This window comes from Emydura macquarii, unplaced genomic scaffold (assembly GCF_026122565.2).
Source record: "Emydura macquarii macquarii isolate MOO-44397 ecotype Brisbane River unplaced genomic scaffold, CSIRO-AGI_Emac_v2 contig_1119, whole genome shotgun sequence".
In the NCBI taxonomy this organism is placed as follows: domain Eukaryota; kingdom Metazoa; phylum Chordata; order Testudines; family Chelidae; genus Emydura; species Emydura macquarii.
This window is the reverse complement of record NW_027131256.1, coordinates 15,030,118-15,056,752: the sequence shown is the minus strand read 5'-3', so window position 1 is coordinate 15,056,752 and position 26,635 is coordinate 15,030,118. Positions and strand designations below refer to the sequence as shown.

Genomic DNA, 26,635 nt, shown 5'->3' with positions numbered 1-26,635 from the left:
GGCCAGTGTATTCTACCTACAGGAGATTATGATGATGTGGCTGGAGTGAGGAAATGTTGAAAAAGGTAATATATCCTAATTATGCGGGGAGTCATGTTATTCTAGATCTTTGTCAGGAAACAAATCTGTTACCAGCAGACTGACACCACTTGTCTCTGTAAAACGAATGTGTCTTAAATTATAGCCGTGGCTGTATGCAGTGTGATAGGCAGAATGGAATAACTCCAAGTAGTACCTTAGACAAAAGGCCATAAAAGCTGTATTCCCAGAATAACTTTTGCTTCATAGGACTAGTTGTCAGGTGGTGTTCAGTCTTATTGCCTGCTGTGTTCCAACATGACTTTACTTTGATGTGACTCATATTAGCCTAAACATTTTGAAGCTATATTTAGAATACAGATATAAACAAAATCCAAAATCATTCACAAGTAGACTTATGTTACAAGGATTAATTTTTGTGTTCCTTGTGCACACAACTCTTAGCTGACTTTCAGCTGCTGTGTACGCAAGCAATGTTGGATTGGGTGCAAAAGTGTGGTTTAAAAAATCCCTTCAGCGTAGCCCCATCTTGTTGAATCTACATTTTTAGGCCCTGGAGTTGTAACATGTAACAAAGTGATATGCTGATGTGCTTGTGCAATGTGTACTGAAGAACAGTCTTAGCATTCGATCAGGCTTACTGTTCTGAAAGGCAACAAAAATTTCTATACCTAGGGCTTGGGAAGGGATGGAATTTTCTTTTCAACGTCTCAATTTCTAAAACTAAACTAAGGGGCTTCAGCCTCAAAACTTGCAATCTGAATTTTGAGAGCTTGAAAATTCAAAGATGTTTGGATTCAGGGATTTGCTTCGGCCAACTTCAGTAATTAGGATCCAGATCTAGGTTAGATTTTAGTCCACAAAGTTCAAATATATTTTGGTACAGGCGCTACTGTATTACAAACAAGTTAGCATAAGCATTGCATATATTCTATTGAAGATCCCAAGAAGTCAGCATTTTTAAAATAGCTTTTCAATTCAAGTTTTTCACTTGCTACAATCATGATACGCTCATGCAATGAGATTTTAAACTACATTTGCACCATGCCCACATGGACATTTACCCTTTCTGTGTTCTAAGTAATGTCTTCTTCCTAAATTCCTGTATGAGCATAAGTTGACCATACATTTAAAATGGCAATAAAAATGTCGATAAATTTGACTTTGGCCTTTGCCAGGGTGTCAGATGGTGGCTGGCCCTTAAGGAGAGATGGGTCTCTGTCCACCTGTGATGAGGTTAACTCATGTCCTCAGGTGGGGAGAATGAAGGTTATGTGACCACTGGGTCAGATGATCCAGTCAGGCAGGGAGAAAGAAGGGGGTCCAAATGGATGCTAGCAGGTGCCTGCTCACACTGCAGCGAGTCAGAAGACTACTACAGGACCATGAGTCGGCAGGAGGTGGCGGGGGAAAGACTCCTGCTGCAAAAGAGGCATGTAGTTAAGGCAGAGAAGGCCAAACTTCGGCCAAGGGGTGCTGGGAGAGCAGGAAGACAGACCTCAGGAGCGGCTGTGCCCAGCCTGGAACTGGGAAAGAAGAGACTTTATTTTTTAGTTTGTTTTATGTTAATAAACCAGACCACAGGATGGGGTGTAGTTACTGGACCCAAGCCTTTGTGGATTTATTAAGGGTCCCTGAGAGAAGAGGAAACTGAGGCAGGATGCTGCAAAGCCATATCAAACCTCAAGGGAGCTCATGGGAGCCACCAGCCCATATACACAGGGAAGTGTCACCAACATTTTATTTTACCCACAGTGAACAACTGTAACAATTAAGCCATGTTAGAGAACACCATGTCTTGTTTTTAACTCTTAAATAGCATCACTGCCAACTTAAGCCAAGCTTCAACATTGTAAAAATAACCATAATTTTTTCCTGCTGAATAAGATGTTCCTTACAATCCAGAAATCAGTGTAAATCAAGTATAAATTATTTTTAAAAAATTGTTTCTGTTAGCAGACTGGAGAGAGAAATTGCTATTTTGCACACGTGTAGGCTAGAATGAAGTAGATTTTTCACCTTGCAGAAATATATAAAACCCCCAGAGAAGTCACATGAGAGGTATTACCTGCTGTCTTCACTTCATGAAAAAAGCCAAGCCACAAATAATAATACAACAAGACATGTTTAATGCTATCATTTCGTATAGAAAAGAATATACACACTGAGAAGCAGAGTAGGAAAGATAGATGAATCTTGGGATGAGGAAAAAAGTTCCAGACCACAAGGTTAGTGAAACAGTCCATTATATTGCAGGCTGTTTTAAATCATAAACGAAAAGTGAAAGCATTCACTGGCTATCTGAATGATTTTAGGTTAGCTGAAAGGAAATACATAATAAAGAAGAAACTCCTCTAATATTTCCAGGAAGCTCTACTTCACAAAATGGCATTGGCTTGGGCAGAGAGGGAGACTGCTGAGAAACTTAAAGATGAAGTACATTAAAAATTTTTTAAGTACAGTTGCTGCTTCCTGTTGATTCTTGTTATCAGTGGGGAACTCCCTCAATGCAGCAGTGAGTAAGAGACAGATTGGTTTTTTTTTTTTCTTCTGAGACACAGAGTTGCTTAAGCGTAGTAGTCAGCATTAGCAGACTCTTTTTCAAGTTAAGGCCCTGTCCAGCAAACTAAATTAAGATGTAGCGTATACTGGAAACTTATGCCAACAAAAGAAAGTGCTGGGAAGAAAAAAAATGCTATGGAGACAATACCAGGGAGGTGAAAAATTAGATCTGAGAGAGAACTGCCCCTTGGGGAATTCATGGGAAGTGGAACTGAAATGGAATGTGAACCACACTGTATAGGGGTACATCTATTCTCACTACTGAGACATCCTGACAAAGTGCCATCTGACACTGCCTTTTTGCTCACAATGAAATCTTTTAACAAAAAATTTTCAAATTCTCCCCCAGTCTGGGGTGTTACCCAAAAACTGTTTTCACTTTTCATCTTTGCTTTGTGACCTGAAGTGGAAAGTAAGAAGGTGTAACTCAGAAGGCAGATGCTAGTGAACTCATCACAGTATTGGGAGGCAGGAAATGCACAGTTCATTTCATTTTTGAGTTTGCTTAATGCTGTACACTTTCCTTTAACCGTAAGAGCATTGGTTAGGCCTTACAGAATCTCTGAGGTAGGTAAATATCATTACCTACATTTCTACTTGTGGAGTAAGAGGGGGAGGTAAAAAGAGCGCATGATTTAATCTAAGCTCCTAAAGACAGAAAGGAGAAAGCTTGCAAGTGACATTTATGCACTTCTCTGCACCTGTTGGGAAGCAAGCCATACACCTTAGGATCTGAGAGATTCAAAGATAATTACTCTATATAAAGAAGTGGACGGAGCAGACTGCAAGAACTATCAACTAACTATCTTTGCTCAGATTGGTTGGCAAGGTGCTTGCAAGGGTCCTGTTGAAAAGACTCCAAGTCCTTGCTGAGAGAGTCTATCCTGAAGCCAGTGTGGGTTCAGAGCTGGATGCCCCATGACTGACAAGTCTTTCACATTGTGCTTGTTGCAAGAAAAAAGCCATGAATATCAGGCACCTCTAAACATTTGCTGACCTACAAAAGGCCTTCGACACAGTTAGCAGGAATGGCATCTATTGGCATGCCTGTTGAAAGCAAAAAAGGTGATCGCCCTATTCAAGGAGTTCCACGAAGAAATGAAGGAAAGCTATGAAGCAAGGCTGCATCTTAGCACCCGCTGGCTTTGGCATCTTCTTCTCTGTTCTTATGTACGCCTTTGGAAATTATTAATCAGGTATACTAATTGAATCGAGGCTAGATGGCAGCTTGTTTAACATCAGATGATTCCAGAGCAGAAGGCATGTCACCTAGCTTACTATTCAGGAGCTGCAGATAATACTGCATTCATCTCTAATTCACTTGATGAACTGCAGGTCATTATGGCCATCTTAACTGCCCGCGACACAGAAGACCAAAGCTCCGATACAGCGACAAGGTCAAGCAAGGCCTCAAGAAATTCATCATTCCCACTGACAACTGGGAAAATCCTCCCCACAGTCATTCAGTTTGGAGAAACTGGGTTAAGTCTGGTGCAATCACCATGAAGAGCCATCAGACAGACCAGGCTGAGGCCCACAGGTGAGCCAGGAAGCAGAGTGTGCTTCAACTTGCATCTGGCGAGTGGACCTGTAGCCACTGTGGAAAGGCTTGCCATTCATGCATCAGATTCTTTCCCATATCATTGCTAAGCACAACTGATGGACCAACTTTGTCGCATCTCCTTTTATCTGTCAACATGCTGGATGGATATATATATAAGAATTTGAATTTCTAGAATCCCAGTCCCATGTCCAATAAGATAGACAACAGCCCCTATTAGCCTCAGACAAAGAAAACACATCTGTTTGCCCATCTTTGAAATGAGAAAAATGGTGAAGTTGTATTGGTCATGACCACTTTGCTTTGCTACTTAATTGAATTCTGGCACTGGTTTCATTACTTTATTCGTTTATTGCTTGAGAGGATCATGCTGAAAGACATAGTAACAGCAATGTGGATTGGTGGTACAGCCACAGACTAAGTGAAAATACTCACTGATAAGCCTTTGGTGAAACAAATGTGGCAGCTAAAAGAGACACTATTACTGCAATAATTCTCTGCTTATGTGGTTTCCAGAAACATTCTGCTGTGTGTTGCACAAACTGAGGGAGGTGATAGATGAGTGGTTGACCACCAGGTGCTCCATCTCTAACAGTTAAAGTCTAGAGTTATGGTTTCATTATTTTGAGTTGAATCAATGTTAAAACTGTTGTAACTCCAGGGGAGTATAAAATGAATAAAGATTAAATGATCTAATTGAGTTTGTCATTTTGCATAGTTATTTTTCAAATACTGGTGAGGCAACATGATTTGATTTTGAACATCGAAATTTAAAATGACAGGAAATATGGTGCTATAAAGTGGCAACAGGGAATTGGAAGTAGAACTGATGGTGTACATTACTGGGAAAGGAAATAATTTTGCTCCTACTAATGCCATTGTAAATCTGGAATAGCTCCAGCAAAATGCACCTAACATAGTGGAGCAGTATTTGACCAACATTCTTTAAGAAGCCAGAATAGTAGTGAGCATCCTTTGGTCTTGAGAGATGATGAGTATGCACCCCCGAGAAGTAATAAATTTGTTTAGTTGGTTTTATGACAGCCGCAGCTGTGGTTGAAGAAACTCACTCGAGAGAGACAGTTTCTGCCACATTCATCAGATTTAAAGAAGGTATTTCGACTCTTTGGGCTCTGCCTTCTGTGAGCTCTTTTCTCCTCCGGTAAGCGGGACTGCTTCCGCTTGTAGCTTTGGAGATTTTTATTAAACTCTTGTTTCCAAAGGCTGCAATCCTGAGTGTGATCTTCCCAGTTACCCATATCCATGTCCATTTCTTTGAGGTCTTGCTTGCACACATCTTGGAATGCAATTTTGGGCATCCTTTAGGTCTTTTTCCAGATGTTAGTTCATCGTAGAGGATGTCCTTTAGGATGTGCCCATCATTCATTTGGCACACAGGCCCAAGCCAAGAGAGGCGTCTCTCTTTAATGAGTGTTTGCATGTTGGGTATGCTGGCCTGCTTGAGCACCTCAGTGTTAGCGAAACTCTGTCCCTTCAGGAGATTACAAAAATTCGATGAAGACAAAGCATATGAAATCTGTTGAGCCTTTTTTCCTGATGAGAGTATAAAGTCCATGTCTCGCTCCCTACAAACGTGTACTGATAACACATGTATGATATACACAGATCTTTGTGTGTTTTGTCAGTTTATCATTTTGCCATACCCTCTTGCTCAGTCTAGATATTGTTTGTGGCAGTTTTTCTGATGTGGATGTTGAGTTCTTTTTTAAGTGAAAGGTCATCTGCCATGGTGGACTCCAGGTATGTGAACTCGTTCACCACTTCAAGTTCATAATTACTGATGTTGATGGAGGGTGCTTCTTCAACTCCTTGGCACATTATGTTAATCTTTTTTTAAGCTTATAGTAAGCCTGAAGTCTTGGCAGGCTTTGGAAAAACTGTCCATGAGATTTTGGAGATGGGCTTGTGTGTAGTTTGTCATTGCTGTGTCATCAGCGAAGAGGAGGAGTTGGATAAGGACCTCCCAAGTCTTGGTTTTAGATCTGAGTCTTTGAAGATTAAACAACTTTCCATCATATCTTGTGTGCAAGTAGATTCCCTCAGTTAAGGAACCAAAAGCTTGTTTCAGTAGCAAGGAGAAGAAGATCCCGAACATTGTTGTGGCAAATACACAACCTTTCTTGACCACATTTTGAATCTGGAAAGCCTCAGAGACTGAGCCATTATAATGGACTTCGCTGTACATTTTTCCATGGAAGGGCCGAAACATGCTTAAGAGCTTGAGGGGACGTCCAATCTTTTCTAGAAGCGCAAATAGTCCGCTTCTAGTGACAAGGTCAAAATCCTTGCAAGGCTAAGCTCCTCGACAGTTGATTCATCATTGAGTTGGTTCATAACAGGCAGGGTTTTGATGGCATTCATGGCTGCGTCCGTAACAATATTTTCAGAAGATTAAAGGTCAGAATAGTATTCTACCCAGTGATCCATCTCCTTGGTGCAGTTATTGATTGTTTCCCCTATCGTTGATTTCAGTAGGGCTTTTTTCTTTGAAGTTGGACCCAAGGCTTTCTTAATCCCATCATACACGTTTCTGATGTTGCCAGTATTGGCTACTATTTGGATACTTTCACATAGGTGCAGCCAATTGTCATTGGTGCAAAGTTGAGCAGTTTGTTGTACCTTGGTTCTTGCTGATCTCAAGGTTCATAAGGTTTTCTTCATTTGGGTCTCTCTTATAATTAATTTGGGCTGTATGTTTGGCCTTGATGACTGGTGTCATCTCACTGGAATCTACATCAAACCAGTCATTAGTCTTGTTTTCCTTTTTCCCAAAGTCTGATAGAGCTGCATCGTAGATTGTGTTTTTCAGTTGCTCCCACTTCCGCTGGGCACTTACAGCACAATCAGTGGAGTCAAGGAATTGTAATATGTTCTTGTCTGTTGTGACTTTTCTTGGTCCACTATGGTACTGATGTTAATACAAGGACATCCTTTTGCTTTAGATCTGTGTATTTTCTTTGGTTTAAAACTGACATTGCTGCATACCAAAGTATGGTCTGTGTCTCAATCAGCACTTTAATAACTGTAGGTAATAAGGATTCTATTAAGGTTGATACACTTTGTGATGATAAAATTCAGTTGGTGTCAGTGGCCAGATCTAGGATGTTTCCAAAACACTTTGTGTTGCAGCTTTGCCTGGAAGAATGAGTTTGTTAAATAGAAGTTGTGGTAGTAACAAAATTCTAGCAGTCTCTGACCATTTCCATTCATCTTACCACTTCCGTACTGACCAAGAAAATTGGTCCATGCATCATGGTCAGCTTGTGTTGAAATCCCCTAGTAGGAAAATGTATTCATGTTTCAAAATCCTGCTGATGGTGGATTTTTCAACTAGTTGTAAAACTGGTCCTTGATGTCAGAAGACGAGGAGAGTGTTGGGGCATACAAACTCCTGAGGATGACTGGGCCCCCTTAGATGTGAACAAACGTAGTGCCAAAATTCTTTCTGATCCATTTGTAGGTGGCTCAATCATCCCCAGAAGTGAATTCTTAATGTCATGTTAAGTTGGGCACAATCAATCAGTATGTCTTTTAATAATGCTAAATGCAAATGTATACGTCTAGGAACAAAGAATGTACGCTATGAATGGGGGACTCTATTCTGGGAAGCAGTGACTCTGAAAAAGACTTGGGGGTAGTGGCGGATAATCAGCTGAACATGAGTTCCCAGGGTGACACTATGGCCAAAGGGCAAAAGCAATCCTTGGATGCATAAATGGGGAAATCTCAAATAGACGTATTTTATCTTTGTATTTGGTACTTGTGCCACTACTGCTTGAATACCATGTCTAGTTCTGGTGTCCACAGTTCAAGAAGGATGTTGATAAATGGGGAGGGTTTAGAGAAAAGTCATGAGAATGATCAAAGGATTAGAAAACATGTCTTCTAGTGGTAGACACTAGAGGATAAATATATCTTCTAGATATATATAAACCTAGATAAATATATATACATATATAGTATGCAGTAAGCACCAATAACATTAAGCACAAATATTGTAACAGTGATATAGCCTAAATTGGCCTCTCCCATAATCCTGTTCACTTATGCAAAGTATCCCATAACACCTTGCATTTGCTGAAATAAGCATTTGGCACAAGCAAATAAGAAACTTGTCAAAATCAAGATAATCCACTGTATGTCTTAGTACAAGCTAGAGAACTATTTGCATGGACCAGTACTTGGAATGCTAGCATGCAAAACCAAGATTAGGAAGGAAGAAAACAAGTTAGAGAACTGGGGAAAACTGATGGGTTGGATTTAGTGACTTGTGAAGAAATGTGTAACTTGTAAAATCATCATATAAATAAGACCAGTTGCATAAGGTGAATGTAACATGACAGCTTGGGACTGTTCTTCGGAGACAGGTATTACATAGAACTTTTTTCCTGTACGATATTAATAAACTGGCTGACATTAGTTATTTGGTCTCTTGAGTATATTTTATAACAAATCAAACTGTGGTCAAGCATGTGACTATGCAAATTGAGCAATGGGAAACAAATATTTAATAATTGGCTGTTCAATCTAGCAAAGAAATATATAACACAACCCAATGGCTGGATGTGGAAGCTAGATAAATACAGGCTGGAAATAAGGAGTACATTTTTAACAGTGAGTGTTATTAACAATTGGAGCAAGATACCAAAAGTCTGGGTGGATTCTCAGACTGGCAATTTTGAAATCAAGATTGGATGTATTGCTAAAAAAATATGTTCTAGGAATTATTTTGGGCAAGTTTGTCATATGTTATACAGGAGGTCAAACAAATTGCAATGGTCCCTTCTGGCTTTGGAATCTATCAATCTATGAGCCACCTCTCCATTCAGTGGTAGCTAGGTCAACAGAGCCATTCTTCCATTGACCTAGTTGCCTCTACACCAGGGATTAAGTCCGTATAGCTACAGCACTCAGTAGTGCAGATTTTTCACACCCCTGCATGCTGTAGCTATGTCAACTTAAATTTTAAGTGTAGTCTGGGTCTTAGTGTAATAGAAATAAAACTGTTAGTCCTTAAAGTGACTTTATGGCCAGATGGTATAAAAATATAATTGCAGTCTCAGGTGCCCTTATCAAATAAACGCACTTCACAATCCAAAGTACTTTTCCAGTTGGAAGTCTTGAAACTCTCCTGGTACTCAGAGTCAATTGCATTCTTTTCTTCTCATTCATCCTCACCAGTAATAAAGGTTCTACAGCCCAAATTATGCCTGTCATGCCTGACATCTATCCAGTCCCATTATCTGGCGTGGGGTTTTTACAGATGTAACTGAAACTTGATAAATAACCTTGCTAATACCCAAAAAGAAATAGAATGCAGCTCACTCCTCCCTGTTTGAGTTGGTTTTGCAGGTCCAGTGGGAGTAATAGTAAAAGCTTGCTTTTAGCCATTAGAATAAGGAAGTATGAGTTTTGAATACATACAAGAGCATATCTGTTGAGTTTAAAGGTGAAATTTTTACATAGGTTTTGCTTTGAAAGAAGCAACTAAATTTAAATCCTTATGTAATGAGAGAGAGTTTTTTAAATTGTATAAAGAGCTGCTGAACTAAGGTAAGAATTACAATTAATTATTAATTACACGTTTTTTAAAATTTCCTTTTTAGGTTAGGTCCCAACTATCTAGAATAACGATGATGCAAATGGCTGGATGCCCTCTTCTTCATGAAATATTGTCTTTTAGGAGTAGTTAGTTATGTCCAAAATTTCTATTTGAAACCAAATTCTGGAAGTCATTTAATACAAACCTTTTTTATAGCATCTTTCATCCTTCTGGCTACCAGCACTAAAATAGAAAGGTGCTGTGTTTTTTCAAAATACCTAAGAGAGATTAATAGATAGTGCTTCACAGAACTGATAATAGAAACCATTTGATCTAATACTGAAATGCAAGTGCCTTCAGGGTGAAGCATGGCTGCTCCATTGCATTGGCAACATAATGATACTTAAAAGGGGAAGTGAAGAATGACTTGCCAGTTGAAACTGCTGGGGGAATATTTTTTTTTACCTGAGTTGAAATTTGGCCAGGACGTTAAGGATGCATCTACACTGTAACTGGAGGTGTTATTTCCAGCTCAGGCAAATGTACATACACTAGCTTTGTTTGAGTTAGTGTGCCAAAAATAGCAGTGTAACTTCGGTGGTGCAGGAGCAGTATGGGCCAGCAACACAGGTGGTGGCATTAGCCAGCCACCTGAATACTTGTATAGAGTCTCAGATGGCATTGTACTTGGATGGCTAGCCTGTGCCACCACCTGCGCCACTGCACTGCTATTTCTTTTTTTGGATGCATTAGTGTGCGTATGTCTACACGAGCGGGAAATTATACCTCCAGCTGCACCATAGGTAATCATATGCACCTGTCTTGTAGAAGTGCCATGAGATCTTCGACAGTGATTGGATGGGAGAACCTTTCTGTGCAATGCATCTGGCAAGTGATTCTCCAAATGGCATATTTCCTAGAATAATACTCAGAGGTTAGGATATATTCTATCTAAGTCAGGGGAAGAATACCACTCTGAGTATTGAACAATCAACATCACTTGTGGAGGAGGAGGATATTAGTGGCATGACACGTCCCTTATTGAACTCCATGAAACTCATTTGAAGTAGCAGCAATTAACTTACAAGAAGATTCCCTTGGTGACTCTGGAACCAGTACAGCTGTACTGCTCCACTCTAACATACCTGCCAGTCTTAGCTGAGTGAATAGGTAATAGTAACCTCTGTATTGGATTTACATAGTGGGAAAAAGAAGGATTGGACCAGTGCAAGAAGTGCTTGGAACCAACTGGACTGTACTTCCTGCCAATCCATGTTCAGGGGGAGGGAGTGAAACACAGTGCAGAAGACAGCACAGGTGTCACTCAAGGTGTAGGTGAAAGCTCACTTGAACTGGTGTGGGAAGGGGCTTAAATGTAAGAAAAATGTATGAGAAAAGTCCAGTGGGCTAATATTTTCCCTTTTAAAATAGAAAAGGCAAATATTAAATAAGAATTTATCAAACAGACAAATGGCAAAGGATAAAGAAAAAATATTAAATATTTCAGTGGAAAGAGAAGCTGTAACATACCGAAGTATGATTGGGACAAGTTACCTCAGCAATAAATAACAACAGTGCTGGCTGCTAAACTTGGTTTCAAGTGTGAGCAGGGAATACAAATGGCATTCTTCTCTTGGCTGCAAATAGTTCTTAAATTGTCTTAAAGACACAGTCCTTGCCTTAAAGAGCTTAAAATATATTTTTGTGTGGAGAACACCTAGCACACTGTTGGCACAAAGTGAAAGGCCCTGTTTTGAGGGCTTAAGCAGTGCATAGTCTTTTTGCTGGCCCGGTGCACAGCAATGAATTTCGATTTCAGTGAGTAAGTAATTTTGTTTACTTTTTTCAATGTCAAAAATTAGAGATGTGCCTGAGCCAGAACCCCTGGATCCCAACTTCTTAACTTAAAATGAACAGAATCAAAACCTCAGATGGTAACACTCCTAAAGCTGAGGCTTTAATACCTAGATCCAAACTTATTCAAATTGGGCATGATGAAATTTAGTGTTCGAATAACAAGCTTGAATCGAGATTCAGAATTGAGTTTGAGGTTTTGGTTCACTGTCATGACCAGCAAACCTGAGGTTAGGTCTCAGTAACCAGATCTACTTAAAAATCTGCCTGAAGCATAATTTTGCTTTCCATGGGTCAGTGTGAAGTCAGGTGGCAACTTGAAATCAGGTGTTTTTGACTGTTTTAATCTTTAAATTGGAACCTTGTTCAATATGACACTTAAAAGTAAATTTCAAGCCAGTAAACTAAATTAACCAAGGTAAAGGTCAGCACAAGCTTCTGTAAATCTCAACTACTAAGTTATGCATAGCAATACCACTTCTTGAATTTCTAGCCTCATATTATAAATAAAGGGCCAAACTTACTTACATTGGTGACACTCCTAAACTTGAATAGCTGCTTTATTGCAAGTGTACAGATAATTTGGTTTAAGGCTGACAGGTAATTGGGTGATATTCCCACAATAGAGTAAATTGAAATTAACTCAAGTGGGATTACATAAAAATCATGAGTGGAAAATTAAGTCCTATATTCTGAGTGGGAACTTCAAAACTCGGTTAACCTACCTGTAGAGATGCTGAGTACCTTTATTAGCAGGGCCACTTTGAAAGGTGGGCAAGTCATTTCTTTAAAAGGACTGAGAAAGCTCAGTTACACAGAGACCCAGGAAAGAGAGGAGTTGGGAGTTCTCTGAGAATGATCCTACAGAAGTAAGGAGCAGAATATCTGGGAAAACTCAGGATGGATTAAAATTCAAGCCTGAGAAAGATCAAAATGATTTAAGTTTATAGTTTAGGTTGGGGCTTTGTTAGAAAAATCCATGGATGAATCTTGCAAGCCACAGCCCTGATGGAGAAGTGAAGTCTGAAACCTTGGAGAGTATGAGAGGAATACAGTTACACAGTTGGCCGACAAAGGACTGTGGGAAAGGTCTGTTGACAGGCTGAGACAGGAACACGCCCTTAGAGGGCAGTGGCAGGTTTGAATAGAGAGACCTTACTGGCTCAAGAGAGGGTCTCTGGGCTGAAATTCAGATAAGATGGAGGGCCTGGCTTTTCCTACCAGATGCTAAGAAGGTGGCATGAAAAACCCCTGACATAAGGGCACAAGGACTTTTAAAAGTCTTGGGACAAGAGGCAGTAAGGACCATGGGGCCCAGAGTCAGGAGCTGAAAAGCTGATGTAAAGATTTTGTTTGTGTTGGATCTTGTTAGTTCGTCAGTTAGTTAACACCAGAAGGAATAGAATTAAAATATGAACCGTCCAGAATGAAGAGCCCACCACAGGATCAGAGTGATCAGCAGCAGCGGTGCTAGGAGAAAAAAGAGCTGCTACACCACACCCAGCCACGAGCAGGTATGCCAGCAATTTAATTTTGTTGGGTTTCACCTGGTTCTTGTAACAAATAGACTTGTGAAACTGGATTCAGTTACTTTCATGAAAAAATGTGCTACAAATATTCTGAAAATACATTTCACAGTAGCATTTCTAGGTGTAAAACCATCACAACTTTAGAGTTCACTTTCTCAGAACTTAAGGGTATGTCTGCACTGTGCACTAAGTCTGGGCTGTGACTCAGCTTTGAGCCCAAGCCGCACCTTCCATCCACACACAGGAATGAGTCTGACTTAAGTTAGCAAGCATTCAGGACTCTGGCCCTAGAATCCTTCTAGAGAGGCAGACTGGAACCCAAGTGCCACTGTGGCTTGAGTCCAAGCCCTGTCATTTTGCAGTGTGGATGCAGCTCAAACGTAGACCTGAGTCAGAAGGTCTGTGTAGTGCAGTATGAACATATTAGTGTGGTTGTGAGACTCAGGTCCAGAAATTGTAAACCCAGATTTACAGTGCAATGTGGACATTCTATTGTGGGCTTGGAAACACCGAATCCACAAGCCTGGGTTCCACAGACCTGGGTTACAATGCAATGTTTACATATCCTAAAGGAATAGTAGAAAGTGCTATGTGTCAGATCAGAAAGCTGGAGCCCTCCTCATTCCAACGTTATAAAGTTCCTAATCGTAGCCCAGAAGGATTGTGAGGTATCAGAATTAAACCTCTTATAGTTCCAGGACAGAATATTGTACGTTTTGGGCTTTGAAGCCTTGTAATTTTGATGAGGTTAATGAAAATTGTCTACTTGAGAGTAAGAAAGTACCTGCCACAAAAATATTTGAAGCTGTTCTAAGGCTTAAAATGGCATGTTAAAAAAAAATTAATACCACTAAAAAATCTCTTTAAAAATTCTCATTGTTCCTTTGTGCTTCCCTGTCTAAGTAGTATCCATCGGTTGTCTTTCATCTTATATTTATCTTGTAAACTCTCTAAAGCAGGGACTGTTTGTGTACAATGTCTAGCACAATGGGGGTTTGATGCATGATTGGGAGCCAGAGGCACTACTGTAATATAAAAAAAAAAATTAGTTGTTGGAAAAATTAAACTTTTGCAGATTAATGAAGAACAAAGTAAAGAGATGGCAACCAATGAAGTTCAAAACTCTCTAAGGGCCTTTCCAAATAGCCAACTTCCAAGGCCAGACTGTTCAGCAGCAAGTTGTATAAAACTTTCCAGTAGCTTAGTGTCTCAAATGTATCCAGACAATACAATACTGGCATAGCATTAGCAAACAGGATAACTCTAGCTTTTCTACTATTACTAATTAACACCGATCAATTTGGCTTAACTCAGGGAAGAACTTCTAAATATATTACTGGCAAATATTAAACAGCATTCATCCCATTCAGAGAATGAATAATAGGCTGATTCTAGCTTAAGATGCAGAGAAGGCCTTAACTAGGGCTATTTGGAATGATCTTTTTGTAATTGCTTTTTAGACATGAGTATCTAACCTTGAGTTACTTTATCTGAATGGTGCATATCAGAGACTATATTCAAAGAGAGGCACAAGGTGAATCATAGAATCATAGAAGATTAGAGTTGGAAGGGACCTCAGGAGGTCATCTAGTCCAACCCCCTGCTCAAAGCAGGACTAACCTCAGCTATATCATCCCAGCCAGGGCTTTGTCAAGCTGCAGCTTAAAAACCTCTAAAGATGGAGATTCCACCACCTCCCTAGGTAACCCATTCTAGTGCTTCACCACCCTCCTAGTGAAAAACTTTTTCCTAATGTCCAACCTAGACCTCCCCAACTGCAACTTGAGACCATTGCTCCTTGTTCTGTCATCTGCCACCACCGAGAACAGCCTAGCCCTATCCTCCCTGTAACCCCCTTTCAGGTAGTTAAAGGCTGCTATCAAATCCCCCCTCATTCTTCTCTTTTTGCAGATGAAACAAACCTAATTTCCTCAGCCTCTCCTCATAAGTCTTGTGCTCCAGCCCCCTAATCATTTTTGTTGCCCTCCGCTGGACTCTCTCCAACTTGTCTACATCCTTTGTGTAGTGGGGGGCCCAAAACTGGACACAATACTCTAAATGCGGCCTTACCAATGCCGAATAGAGGGGAATAATCACTTCCCATGACCTGCTGGCAATGCTCCTCCTAATGCAGCCCAATATGCTATTAGCCTTCTTGACAGCCAGGGCATACTGCTGACTCATATCCAGCTTTTTATCCACTGTTACCCCCAGGTCCTTTTCTGCAGGACTGCTGCCTAGCTCGTCGGTCCCCAGTCTATAGCTGTGCATAGGATTCTTCCTTCCTAAGTGGAGGACTCTGCACTTTTCTTTGTTGAACCTCATTAGATTTCTTTTGGCCCAATCCTCCAGTTTGTTTAGGTCCTTCTGTATCCTATTCCTATCTTCCAGGGTATCTACCACTCCCCCCAGCTTAGTGTCATCCACAAACTTGCTGAGGGTGCAATCTACCCCATCTTCCAGATCATTAATGAAGATGTTGAACAAAACCAGCCCCAGGACCGACCCCTGGGGCACTCCGCTTGTGACCAGTTGCTGCTAGACATGGAGCCATTGATCACTACTTGTTGAGCCCTATGCTCTAGCCAGTTCTCTATCCATTTTATAGTCCATTCATCCAACCCATACTTCTTTAACTTGCTGATAAGAATACTGTGAGAGACAGTATCAAAAGCTTTGCTAAAGTCAAGGTATATCACATCTACCGCCTTCCCGACATCCATAGAGCCAGTCACCTCATCATAGAAAGCAATCAGGTTGGTCAGGCATGACTTTCCCTTGGTGAATCCGTTTTGACTGTTCCTGATCACCTTCTTCTCTTCCAAGTGCCTTAAAATGGAGGGAATATCTTTTTTGAAATCTTCTCCATTTGCTCTATCCAGCTTTATCAGATTCTGAAGCGCTTGAGTGTACCATCCATTATCCATATTTAAAAAAAAAAAACAAAAAAATGTTATATTGCCTTTTTTTGTTTTAAATGGAGGCATGGAACCTACATCACTATATCTTTTTTGGTGAAATATGTCCAAGTCAAATGTGATGCCCAGCAGGATTCTTTCAGTAAAACTCCATACTGATCGTACCGTGAGGGGCTCAAACATGAGGGTATAAAGATCTCACAAGGTTAAACTGAATTAATAATTTTAAATGTGCAACCTCTTTTTATACATCTAATGTCAAGACCTTGAAGGATGAAGAAATGAAACCTTATTTAAGTTAGCAGGATCAACTTAGTGAGAATAAAATGTCAGTTCCCATGTGTTCTTTCTACAAGTTCTGCCCTAGATAAAGCGTGCAACTATTTTGCATGGCTTTGAAAGAGACCAACAATAGGCTTGATAAGAGATTTCAAAGAGAAAACAAAAGGAGTTACTAAGCTCCCCAACTTCAATACTTTGTGAGGTAGCCTTGATGTTTTGAACCAGTTGTTAGAGAAACTTGAAACAGGTGCTGCACATAATGCAGTTTGAGCAGCATATTACTCATTATTTTTCCAAACTGAATGATTGGAAAGACAGAATATCAGACAACATCCTATGATAGGGATCATTTTGAAAATGTGGAAAAAAGTAATGTTTGGCGTAAAGCCCCAGTTCTCACTTTGTTGCTACACGTGTAGGCCATCAAATTCTCCTCCAGGACAAAATAATGGTAAATTTAAAAGATGGGAAGACAAATGACTTAATTGGAGATCTTTTCAGGACTTTGTTACTGAACTTTGAATAGTTAATTTAATTCTTAACTTAATTTACCTATTCACTTGGGGTGTCCATATGTACCTACAAATTGGTCAGTTCCTAGACATGATTACTAAAGGAGAAACTCCACAATTGAGTAAGAACCAATTAAAAGAAACACTTCAGGTTTTGAACTAACCTAATTAGCTTCCTATCTCTACAGCAGAACTTGTTCATTTATAAACTCTATATCCCAAGTTCTATACTCTTAAGTAAAGTGGTGAATATTTTTATGGGTAGCCAGTGGTAGAAATCATTTATCATCCCCTTTAAAATTTCTTGGCTACTCCTACATTTCTTTGCAGTACTTTGTGCTACAGAGACCTGGCTCTTTCCTGCAGTATTGAACAAAATGAGTCCGGATATATTTTAAATATGCCCTTACCGTGATTTATAACTTAACCATGGTGATTGTTTGTATATGGAGCTGCCATTGCATATGCAGAGTTTGAGTGCTGACTCACTATTTCACATGTTCCAGTCAACTGACTTGGTATTTAATGCTTAACATAGTCCAGGAGTTGACCCCAGGAACAAATGGTAGTCATGTTTAGGGTGATCAGAAAGCTTATCTTAAAATTGATTGCGCCTTCAATGCCCAAATGACAGATGTGGCAACTTGTAATTTGAAGCTACTGTAACCTAGAGAAAACACACTGGATCAACAATACACAGGATTGATTGTGTAAGTGATAGGAGATCTGTATAAATATCCTCCAATTTCAATAAAAGATAAGTCAATTGGCTACCATTTTACGTTCTAGAGATAATGCAGTTGTGTTTAAATCAACTAAAATGCTGACCTAAACATTTTCCAGTAGTAACTATTTAGATGTATAATTAAAATTAGGTGAGTGTTCTGGAAAACTTAGAATTTCTGATTACTATATTTGTTATTGATGGGTAAAAACAGACTAAATGTTCATGGGAATTCCTTATAATGCAGACCAGTATTATTTTAATAGAAAGGCACCATGAGCCAAATCCTGTGCCAATTTATATACCATACAGTACCATTTATTTCAATTTCTGGAGTGTAAGTAAACATAGAATTTGTCCCTATATATAGTGTCTGTAAAGATATATGAACACTGTAGTGCAAAAAAATGGCTACAACAAGTTTAAACCCTGTGCAAGAACTGGAGCATCTTAAATGTCTTATGGTATCAGAAATTCTTCCAAACCAGACAATAGTATGAATTTCAGAAGGAACAATAACTCAGATTTTCTTGACAACCCATATATCCAGGTTCTATAGTAATGGATGTAAAACCTTAAAGCAAACCTTAACTTTCCTGAGTGGGGTCCATATGATAACAAACATTCCTGGACTACTGTTGGATTTGAGTAATCTGCAGGATTTGTATGATAAAATCCTGTGTAGGGGCATATGTGTGGTGTACCCACTGGGGAAATTTAAAATAAAATAAAACTAAAACAAACCAAAAATCCAACAAGTTGCCACTTGAATTCTAGAGTCAAGCACTGGCTTTTCATACATTTTATAAGCTAGGGAGAATTTCATGCTTAACCATGATGCTTTAGTTTAATTAAAGGAGATGGGTGAATTCCATGGGCAGCAGGGAAATCCTTCTATTCTCCACTCATTTGAATTAGAACAGTTGTATGTAATTGGGATGCTGGAGGTGGGGGTAGCAATATGTTGATGTGCTCATTTATGATGTACTGTGATACTTCTGCGTGATTTGACATGGAGGGCATACGTCAAAGTGGGTGAATTTCTTTTGTGGGCTTTAGAGTTTGGGGGGGGAGGGGATCTGATCTGTGTTAATGTTTTTTTTTTCCAGTGTATTACTATGCTAGATTTACTATTACTTGCTTGTTAAGATGATGCTACATATCTTATGAATGGAAAAGTAGATTATTTTTTATCAGCATAAGTTTGGGATGATTACGAGTTGCAGGTCTTTCCTTACAAAAACCAGTAAAACATTTAACTACTACACCTTGTGAATTCTGTAACTATCATGCATCTAACATAATTGATTTTGAGTATGTTTGCAGAGTTTAACACTTCAAATATTTTTTCCATAGCTCTTCAATTGTAGAGCAGAGCTCCCTTAGTAACTATGAATTAAATTGTATAGATTTTGGTCAGGGAATAAATAGCTTCCACATTTTAAAAACCTCTGAATCCTAAAATAGCTTCAATATACATATCATCATAGAACCTGTGGGGCTTGATGCCTAGGAATCTTTCTGCAAGTTAGTATTAGATTATTAGGAGTAAGCAAATAGTCTGCAGGGAATGGAAAGAGAGACTGATCAGCAAATAAAGCTACACTATGAAGATAAGAAAATGTAGAAGTAAAGCGAGAACTGCAAAAAGACAAGCTGAATTAACTCTTTCCAATGAAATTAAAATAAATAATAAGAGGTTTTTTTAGTTATATAAATTAAAAGAGAATAAAGGAAGGATGAGTTTGGGCCACTATGCAGTGTGGATGGGAAGGAGGTTAAAGATAATCTAGGTATGTACCAAAAACTAAGTGAAAACACTTTGCCTTGGTTTTCAGTTACGACCATGATATGGAACATGTGCATGAAGGCAATACTGCTGATGGAAATGAGTGTCTAGTAATGGAAATTACCACATCTGAGGTTGAAGAAAACCTTTAGGAGCTTAATGTGATCTAATTGGGGAACCAAATAAATTCCATCCCAGAAGACTGAAAGAAATGACACATGAAATTGCTAGTCTGGTACAAAGGATTTTTAATAAATCGATCTATTCAGGGGTAGTACAATATAACTGGAGAATAGCTAACATCATACTCATATTTAGGATGGGGAAAAATGTGATCTGGGCAATTATAGACCAATTAGTCTGATCTCAGTGGTATGCAAGGTTTTAGAACAAATTGTGAATGAAAGAATATTTAAATTCAGAGAGGTAAAAGGAATGCAGGACAACATGAGTTTACCAAACATAGATCATGAAAAACTAACCTGATTTCCTTCTTTGAGAAAATAACTGATTTTTTTGATAGGGGAAATGCAGTAGATCTAATATAATTGGACTTCAGTAAAGCTTTTAACACAGTTGCACATGGGAAATTATTAGTTAAATTAGGGAAGATGCGGATCATTACAAGCATTATAAGGAAATGTCTGAAGGGCAGAAGATGATGGGCTGTGCAGAAAGGTGAATTATTTGACAGGACGGAGGTTGCTAGTGGAGTTCCTTAAGGATCGGTCATGGGACCAATCTTATTCAATATGTTTATTAATTATCTTGGCACTTTAAGCAGGAGTGTGTTAATGAAATTTGCTGATGATACTAAGCTGGGAGGCATCGTCAATTCAGATGAGGATCGGAATATTATACAAGAAGATCTAAATGACCTTGAAGACTGGAGTGACAGAACAGGATGAAATTGAATAGTACAAAGTGCAAGGTCATGCCCATAGGGTCTAATAAGAATTTCTGCTACAAGCTGGGGACACATCAGTTGGAACCAATGGAGGAAAGAGACCTGGATGTGTGGTTCAATTACAGGATGACTATTAACTACCAGTGTGATGTGGCTGTGAAAAAAACAAATGTGATCCTAGCATGTGTTAGGCAAGGCATTTCCAGTACAGAGAGAAGTATTAATGTCGTTGTACAAGGCTCTGTAAGTTCTCACCTGGAATACTGTGTACAGTTTTGGTTACCAATGCTCAAGAAAGGAATTAAAATTGGACCAGGTGCAGAGAAAAACTACTTGGAAGATCAGGGGAATAGAAGCCCTGTCTTATGAAAGGAGACTAAAAGAGCTTGGCTTGTTAGTCTTGCAAAAAGGAGGCTGAGGAAAGGGGTTTGGTTGATTACTTTCTATAAATACATTGTAGTGTAAATACAAGGAAAGGTGAAAAGCTATATAAGCTAAAGGACAATGATGGCACAAAAACAAAGGGATATAAATTGGCCATGAACAAATTAAGGCTGGAAATTAGAAGAAGATTTCTAACCATCAGAGGGGCAAGGTTCTGGAACACAACGGTGGGAGTTGCAGGGACAAACAGAATAACTAATTTTAAGAGAGAGATGGACAAATTTTTGAGTGAAATTATGTGATAGGGTTATTAGTTAGGATAGCAGGCAGGGCTCAACAGCCTAGGGGCTTACTTCCAGTTTATGTCCTACATTCATAAAGCTCATGCTTCAGTATTTCAGCCAGCCACAGACAGAGGTCAGGAAGGGATTTTTCCACCCCCAATGTATTCTGGGAAGTCTTTCCTCTCCCCCTTCAATTTCCTTTCTCTGAAACACCAGGAAATGGCCACAGCTGGATATGGGATGTTATGGGGGTGAGCCAGAATTCTGAGGTGGCACCGAGCAGACTCTCTCAGATGCTGGGCTGGGTTTTGCTCAGATGCTCAGGATCTAACCAGTTGCCACATGTGAGCTCAAGAAGCAATTTTCCCCGAAGTCAGTTTTTTCCCCCCTTTCTAGTGTGTGGGTGCGGGTTACTTGCCAATATTATCTGGGTATATCTCATTTAATCAGTTCCTTGCCATTTCGGGGGCATCAGGAACTGGTGCACTTTGAACCCTCCTATTCTCTGCCTGTTGCTCATAATACTCTAGCCTACTGTGCATTGTAATATTTTGGTCTAATTTCAGTTGTTGGGTTAGTGTGGGGGTGCAATGTGGTGGTGGTGGCCAGTGCTCTGCAGAGGGTCAGATTAGATGCTCTAGTGGTCCCTTCAGATCTTAAACTCTAAGTGCTGTATTCCCAATCTTAGTTCTGTATCATTTGCAGGTTAGAGTACAGTTCATTCTGGACAAAGGACAGTAACTTGAGATCTTACTAATCTCCCCATTCTTCCTGGCAAGCCGGCTTTCTTTAAAATAATACTTTGTTTGAAAATGCTCAGAAATGTGGGATCTTAGAAGTATCTCTGAAGGAGATAAACTAATGGGCTGAGGGCAAATGAGGCAGTCCAAGGTTCATGATAAATGCCACTTGTTTAGCTATCACCACATTGTGTGTAAAGGTGTGTGTTTGTTAATAAAAAAGCAAGAGTTAGCTGCTTAAGTCAAACACATCATATCTCACAGGTATACAGAATTCCTAATACTGGTTTATAAGCAAAGGTGTATAATTGTTTACTGTTAATCTCTATAGTAGGGTTAGAAGCCCCAATTGGGGACCAGGACTCCATTGTGCTAGGTGCTGTACAAACACACTTCAAAATAATGGGTGATGACCAAAAGGACTTGGGCTAAAAATTACCAATTCAGGTGCCTAAAATTAAGCTCCTAAACCCACATTTAGGCACCTGCATAATTCAGGAGGTCATGGAAACAATGACACATACATGTTATACTGTGGTCAGAGTTGGAGGCTGCAACTTGATTAGAATCCTTGCCCAACCCAAACTGCCTACCAAGTAATTCTAGTGCCCAACTGGGCATCAGTAGCCCTGGATTCTACAAAACTGAGGGCGGTGCCCCCTCTATAGTCTCAGGGCTTCCCCAGAGATCCTGACTGGAACCCTACGTCCCAACCTCTTACCCTCCTACACATAGAAGGTAGGACAGATGCGATGAGGGGACTCGCACGCTCCAAGAAATTGAAAGGCATGTCCATGAGCTGTCGTGCTCTGGGACTATTCCGCAGCAGCCCATTGGGTTATAAACACTTCACATTGGATCCCTTGTAACTTACCCACCCAAGTTGCAATAATGTTCCTTAAATTACCCACACTGGACTTCCAAGGTGCTGGATGGAAGGTGGGGGAAAGAAACCTTCGAGCAGCTTGCCAATTTTGCCACATGGGAAAAATCCCTCCCAGCCCAAGTTTGACAATCAACCTAGCCCCTGGCATTATAAGAAATTCAGCTCAATTGATAAGGGTGGGGCTGGAACAGAGCCCAGCTGGCCAGCAGAAAGCAAGAACTCAAAAATGGCCACTTGCCAGCTAGTGTTGCCAATTTCGGTTGGATGTATTCCTGGAGATTTCATCACACGACATAATCTTTAAATAAACTTAATCTTTAATGCCTGGAGATTCCAAGACAATCCTGGAGGATTGGCAACCCTAATTATGCCAGCAGGAGCAATGTGCAGAAACCACCTTCTCCACCTACCCCAGAAGGCACAAGCCAATCAGCAGCCTCCTCATGCTCCATTGCATGGCTGCCATGTGAGATAGCCCTTCCACCCCCTCTCACCACATGGAGAGAAGCATACTCCCCATCCCCCATAAACACAAGTTGCAGGGAGTAGAAACCAGGAATATCACATCTAGCACTGCCCCAGATGCTTCCATATCAGATTTCCCCTCCCACTTACAATGTGAGGGGGAGAACAGTGGTATTCCCATTACCTCTGGATCCATTAAAGGTTCACCCTAGCTAGGAAGTTGAGCAGTGTCCTGAAGTTCAGGAACAACCACAGTTCCCCATGTACTGAATGGGAGCTGGGACGTCATCAGCATCTCTGAAAGCCAGACCAGGAACATAGATATCGACTTAACCTTTAGGCACCTAGGTTTGAAATTTCAGGCCCACAAAGTGATTTTTATGTGATTTCACTGTATAATTATTATGGGAAGATTTGGAGGGAGGGGAAGGAAGGGTCTGTGTACTGGAAAAATACAGGTAGGTTTCATTAAAAAATATATGAAGTGTGATACTGAACACTAGCTCACAGTAGTGAGGCTTTTCTCCTTATCTAGGTCTCAAGTCATTTTCAGACAGGACAGTTGAAATATCAACACTAAATCTATTAGTACACATGGAGTCAGCTGACTGACTGCATCTCTGCAAATATGACAGCTTTACATGAGTATTGAAACCATACTCATACTCCAGATTGGCAAGAAGGAAAATCATTTACTGACTGATTACCTTCATAATTGCAAGAAAAAGGTGCAAGACACTCAAGGGTGATAGAATACCGATGAAATGCTATATCTTATATTTTGACTGTTGCTGCAGCATGCTGTTTTGCCTTTTATCATTAGATTTTATATAGGTTTTTTTACCTTTAAATATTAGTGTGGAAATACATAGATAGGAACCCCCTGCGATGAACTTCAACACTGCATACATCTCAATCAGTCATGTCATTGTCTTGCTTTGTATCACATTGAGTGCATTTTTCCTTGTAATGATTATGCCTCATAAATCTTTTCAGTGGCTGCAGGTTAAACGGCTATGAAAGTGAACCTTTGGCGCTGTATTATAGAGTGGAAAACAGGGACAATGAAAAAAAGTAAAATCACGATTCATGTAAAAGCAACGCTTTCCAGAGAAAAAGGTTAGCTTTTTATTTTCTTATACAGAGGTTTCTTTGATCAAAACTCCCCCACATAAATCCCCCAAACCTCTATTTTAACTATATATACACTCTCACCTTGAATACCATGTTCAGTTCCCATCTCTTAAGGTACAATATAGCAGAAAAAAATAAAAAAGCTGGTAACTCACATGATTTGAGGCATGGAGGGACTTCCATGTGTGAAGCTTTTGAGAAGATTACAGTTGAGTTTAGAAAGACACAGCTGAGGGGAAGGCAGTGTCAGAAAGGTGTATAGAATAATGAAGGACAGGATTTTAACTGAACATCAGTATTCGTTAGGCGCCATTTTGTCTTGTAAAGGTTCCATCTTTGTTGTTTAGACTCTATCTTTATATGCCTTCTTCATGGGCAATTGGCGCCTTTTTCAAACTGTTACAGGAAAGGTTTTCAGCGGGAAATATCATGTGACTTGTAACCTGCCCAGAGACTGGTTCCTATATAAGGATGAAGCAGATTGTATTTGCTGTTGTCCCTCTGTGTGCAGACATGACCGTATTTGTGAAGATCCTTGGATCCAGATGAAAGAGACGACTTCTCTGTTCCCGTTGTATCCTGGTGTTCCGCTTTCTCCTCCATCGCTCTGCTCCTGTTGGTGTCCAGATCCCTGATTCCTGGTTTCTGCTCCTTGCTGCCTTGACCTGACCATTCCTGACCTGATCCATTTCTGAGTGAAGGATGGTGATGTTTTGATTTATGATTATTGTTTGTAGCCCGCGGTTATGTTTTCTTGGAATTGGGCCTAGGCTTTCAGCCTCTTTGGAGTTAACTCCAAAGTTATTTGTAATACATTGTTTGATTGTTTAAATATATGCTTTGTGTTTGTTATGTGATTTGAAAAGGTTTTTCCTACCAGTTAATAGATATGGGATTAAGGGGTGGACCTGAAGGAGGGGGGCATCCTTACTAAACATTACCTTCCCCAAGCACACATTTTGCAGCTTTTCAGTGCAAAAGAGGGACTTCCATGTGTGACGTTTTTGAGAAGACTACAGCTGAGTTTAGAAAGACACAGCTGGAGTAGAGGGCAGTGTCAGAAAGGTGTACAGAATAATGTAATGGATTAGAGAAAGAAAAGAAGTGCTCTTATTTACCCATCTCTAATGGGTTAGAGAGAGAAAAGAAGTGCTCTTATTTACACTTAGTTGTAATATAACAAGGAAACTTCGAGAAATTGTAAGGCAACACATTTAAATTTGATAAAAGGGAATATGTTATTTTACATAGTTAGCAATTACTCATTGCCACAAGGTTATTGAGGCCAAGAACTGAATAGAATTCCAAAATGAAAGAACTGTGTGTGTAACTGGACATTCTTACTACACAGGTAAGGTAACACACAATAAAAATATGTAAGGGGAATAAACCTTCTAGCTTCATGACAAAAACTGACCAGTAAGTGCTTAAGGTTAGGAAGAAGCTTCTCATCCGGAGAGGTTATTGCATAATTGTCTGAGGTTTTTTTTGCATCTTCCTTTGAGGCATCTACAGTATATTGTACTAAATGGACCATTAGTCTGTGGCATACAAGTCCTATATTATAATTTGTGTGCATTTTGATTATTCAAGGGAATGGAGGCTTTATTCCCTAGAACATGGCTTTACATACAGCTCAGATCAGTGATCATTTGATGGCTGTTGGGTGACTTCTGAGTTCTGCTGTGGTGAACAAAGCTCTGTCTCAGGCCACAGGTGTTTGAGAAAGAACTGCAGTGGCAGCGGGTCCTCCCTTCCCTATATGCCATTGGATTGAATCATGAGGACTTGTAGGGTACAGATGCTGACCTGAGGACACTGCTACCAAAAATCTCCAATTGAAGGCACATGGGCACACATGCACACCTGAAGTGGAGCACTAATGGGGCAAAATATCTCAGAGAAGAATCAAGGGTCCCTCCAGTTCACTCCCTAATCTTATTACATTGTGGAATACATATGTTATACGGAAATGTCAAAATTTTTGTTTTCTTAGACCATGTTTGTCTTCAAGCCTTGTGGGGGTACATCTTTTTTTGAAAAGACAGCCTAATGTTTCAAAAGCAACACATGTATATTCCACCCCTAACAAAATATCTTTGTATACTGTGTATCTATACATGTATGTCTAATGGCTCTAACACATGTTTAATGGTTCATATAAACTATTTGCAAATAGGTATTTTTTATTTAATTTCAAAACCTTTTCTCTTAAAAAAGCAAAGATGGACCAATCCAATGTCCTCAGTTATGTTGCTACTACATAGCAGACAAGACCTGCAACTCTGGGAAAAGGCCACAAACACATTTCTTAACCAGACATTACCAGTTGATTTTTATCTTTACTTGTAAGAATAACAATTCCACCCTGATGTGCAGAACCCACTAATACTTTTCACTTTTTCCTCCATATGAGATTCAAAATATTGTATCTGCTTCCATTGTATCCCGTGGGTAATACATGAAAGAGATATTTGCCAGTGATTATATCCACTGACTACA

The 26,635-nt window shown here is 39.8% G+C and overlaps 1 long non-coding RNA gene across 1 annotated transcript in view; it reads left to right on the top strand.

The window, feature by feature from the left end:
• LOC137151895 (uncharacterized) overlaps positions 1-24,969 on the top strand; it is a 39,280-nt gene extending 14,311 nt beyond the window's left edge. Inside the window, exons 2-3 of the long non-coding RNA XR_010919398.1 lie at positions 23,996-24,118; positions 24,645-24,969. This is a non-coding gene — a long non-coding RNA (uncharacterized lncRNA). The remainder of the gene's footprint in view (positions 1-23,995; positions 24,119-24,644) is intronic.
• Positions 24,970-26,635: the final 1,666 nt, after the last annotated feature.